The sequence below is a fragment of the Dreissena polymorpha genome, chromosome 4 (genome assembly GCF_020536995.1).
Source record: "Dreissena polymorpha isolate Duluth1 chromosome 4, UMN_Dpol_1.0, whole genome shotgun sequence".
NCBI classification, from domain to species: Eukaryota; Metazoa; Mollusca; class Bivalvia; order Myida; family Dreissenidae; genus Dreissena; species Dreissena polymorpha.
Window position 1 is genome coordinate 21,599,307 of NC_068358.1, and position 3,484 is coordinate 21,602,790.

The 3,484-nt window shown below is 36.9% G+C and overlaps 1 long non-coding RNA gene across 1 annotated transcript; it reads right to left on the minus strand.

Moving 5' to 3' along the window:
* LOC127877899 (uncharacterized) lies at positions 1 to 3,484 on the minus strand. Its single transcript, XR_008048658.1, has 4 exons — positions 3,321 to 3,484; positions 2,376 to 2,469; positions 1,461 to 1,686; positions 1 to 795 (listed from the first exon to the last, which is right to left on the minus strand). It is a non-coding gene; the product is annotated as an uncharacterized LOC127877899 (long non-coding RNA).

Below are 3,484 nucleotides of genomic sequence, written 5' to 3' on the forward strand. Positions count from 1 at the left end.
TTAAATATTAGAATCAGTTACTTGTGAAAAACTACTTGAGATCTCTAAAATTGAATGCAATGACGGTCTTCATATTTCAGCTAAATTTAGTCACACGATGAAAGACATTATATTAATGCCATATATCCTGGATTGACAGTATTTCATTTTTGTAAAACTGTCAGCATAGCAAGACTTCATGAAATGACAGACCTAAAGAACTGTATTTGCAAATAAAGATATCAGCATTTTCTTTGCTATAGGTTGTCTGTAGAATACTGTATTATTTCCATAAATTTTGTTTGTATAATGTTCTGTAATACACTTGGACAACAAATGATAACAGCCCCACTGCTTTCAAGCTCAATGACAACTAGTGCAGCCTTTGAAACTCTCATCATATCTTCGGCTGTCTTTCCAGCAACAAGTCCTCTAATCACATGCTTAACTAGCTTTATGTTGTTTTCTTGTTGCATATCGGCTGGGTTTTTCCTGGTTTGCCTGTACGATTAACAAGCAGGCCGAGTTTAACTCGCACGCTATCATATTCTGACAAAAGACAATCTGTTTTAGTTATTAAATCTACACACTCTATTGCATATTTCGATTTTTAGGAGGATAATCCAATGAAGGGTGGAATGAATCGCTTCATTAAGATACTGATCATGTTTATATCTCCTTCCTTTATCACTTCACAGAACACAATGAAGTCAATAGCTACCCGAACAATGCTAGTGTTGAACTTTTGGACATAATCTTCCATTTCTTCTTGGACATTTTCTTACTGTGCAGGCACATTGATCTGCATGATGTCACCTAAAAAAGACATATCTATAGCTGTTAAAATGGAAATGACTTCAGTTTTGTTCTTATCTGTATCAAGGAAAGGTAAATTTAGGAGACTGCACCAATCATTGGAAAGATGAACAATGTGTGAAAACATAAAAAAGATCAACCCTGTCTAAAGAAATTCATATCTCTATATATATGTTTAATTTATAGTCTTATTGCCTGTCTAAGTCTGTCACAACACTAAAAGTATTTGTTCAGGCTTATGATATGACAAGACCACTGAAAAGCGGGTGAAAAAAATCAACGTTGGGTATAGTTTTGTGAAACACAATGCTTGTCAGGAGAAAACAAGTTGAAAAGGTCACGTTTAACTTGGCCATCTAGTTTGCCAAAAGTTAATTTGAAGACTGTAAACGAAGTGCATTCATTTAAGTAAAGTTTTCTGTTAGAGGTCATAGTGGACTTGACTTTGACCTAGTGACTCAAAAAGGGTGTAGCAAGTAGAATCCATTAATATGCATCTACACATGAAGTTTCAAAGTTTGCGGTGGAAGCACTTTTATTTCAGAGCCAATGTTAACTTTTTTGGCGGGAAGCAAACGACGGAGGACAGCCGGGCAAAACCTCGGGTTTTCTCCGAAAACAGCTGAGTTAAAATTGAACAAAGTCTTTGTTGAACAAATCCTTACCGATGGCAACATGATACAAAGTACCCTTGTGGCGTACTTAGACATTCGTGTCCGGTGCCGGTGGTGCTGAGGATGTACGCACAATCTTTACAACAACTGGGCTGATTTTTTTCAAACCATCTTCTTTTGTTAGATGCCGTCATTTCTTGAAGGTCAGTCGGTAGCATTTTCTGTATCAGGTTTTTCTAACCGAAGTAATTCACATGTCAGTTCCATTCACAAAGCTCTGAAACATAGACATATCATAATGTATGTATCAATTAACGTAATTGTTGGGTTTTACAGCCCAATGATCAGTCTTTCAGATCATGGGGCGCCACAAAACGAATACATTATTTTGGCTAACCTCGGGTGTTATGAAATTCAAAGCAACACCAGGGATCGAAACCACCTGACCTGCTAGACCTAAGAGATGGATAGACTCCAATCATTGACACCAATTTAGCGGCCTCTTATAATTACGCAGGGTTAAACGGTGACTGCCATTCTGTGTTGATGTGCCCTTAAGCCACAACTGCCAGAAAATCCACATACATATTAACCACACCTCTTACAAATGATTTCCATGCATTGTTTCTGTTACTAACATGATTGTGTGCGGTCCTTAAGTTGAGAATGCCTAACAATTATAGCAAAGCCCAGCGAGCTAATGTTTTGCATGCAATTAGTGCACAGAGAATACGTAACAGTCATTGCTTCGCCCCGGGAGCAACGGCGCTTCATAGGAATATAAAATGCATTCTGACAAAATAGTTTATCGCAGGCAAGTGCAGCAGAAATGTAAATATTAATTTTCAATTAACTCGATAAAACACTTCTAATAAATATGTCAATGATAAATGGCGATAACATTAAGACAAAGAAACTACCTCGTAACAGTAATGAGGTAATCCTTGTGGGCTTCATTTACATTACCATTTACATTCGTTCTGTGGAAAACAGCTCTGTAGTTGACTAGGGAGCCAGCCTCACTGGCAGTTTTTGTCTTGTAGAATGTCTTGAACATCTTCTGAAATATGTATATTATTCGTTATTGTATTTCAAAGGAAATGACTTCAGGAAAGATTTCGGCAGCATTGGCTCGGATCTTCTGGCAGGGTTTACAGACATTGCCATAATGGTCTTCACTCCTACAGCTTCCCCTGATGCCCGGACAAAAATCTGCAAAAGTCTTCAACTAAAGAGTCCAAAATAGTTTTTATGAACCCTGATAGAACAAATATAAAGTTCATAAACATTGAACGACTTCCATCCTCAAACACTCATGACCATTTAGACAAGATCAGTGAACCTATGGTGAGCCAGCTGCTAGAAGTAAAAGATAAATATTCATTAACTATTGTTTACACAGACACAAATGTAATCAGTTATGCATATGCCTTTTTTGAAAAAAAAAAAAGATTGGGAAAGATCAGTACTGAGGAGAAAATATCCAAGAAAGTAGACTTTTTACTCAATACCACATGTATTCACCGAAAAAATAAAGAAATTCATTGTAAGTATATTAGGAAAAGAAAATTGCAAGATAAGACTTATTTTTGCTAAAGTAGAATTAGGTATGGGACTCAATGCAACCCATATAAGAGTTGTCATACACTACAAACCACCAACCTCCATAGAAAATTACTTTCAGGAAACTGGAAGGGCTGGAAAAGATTGCCTCCCAAGTAAATTCTGTACTCTAACAATACAGACATTCGAAAACAAACAGGAATTAAACAAAGTATCATCGATTACTGTAAAAAATGACTCAAGATGTTTAAGAGAAGTTATGTTGAAAACCTTTGGTTGCCAAAAAAGTTAAAACATTAATGACTGCTGTTGTGTATGTGATAAGGTGAAAAAAGAATTAACAACTACCTCAAGTAAATCCTGCTGGACATGACACAATTCCTCTATGACTGGTGTGAACTGTTCCAGACGATCATTTCGAGTGCAAGTACCAGACCTGCGATGACGTGCCGAGTCAAATGTAAGACGTGTTAGTTGGTCTCCACCCAATGGAATCGTTGCGTTATTCTCAA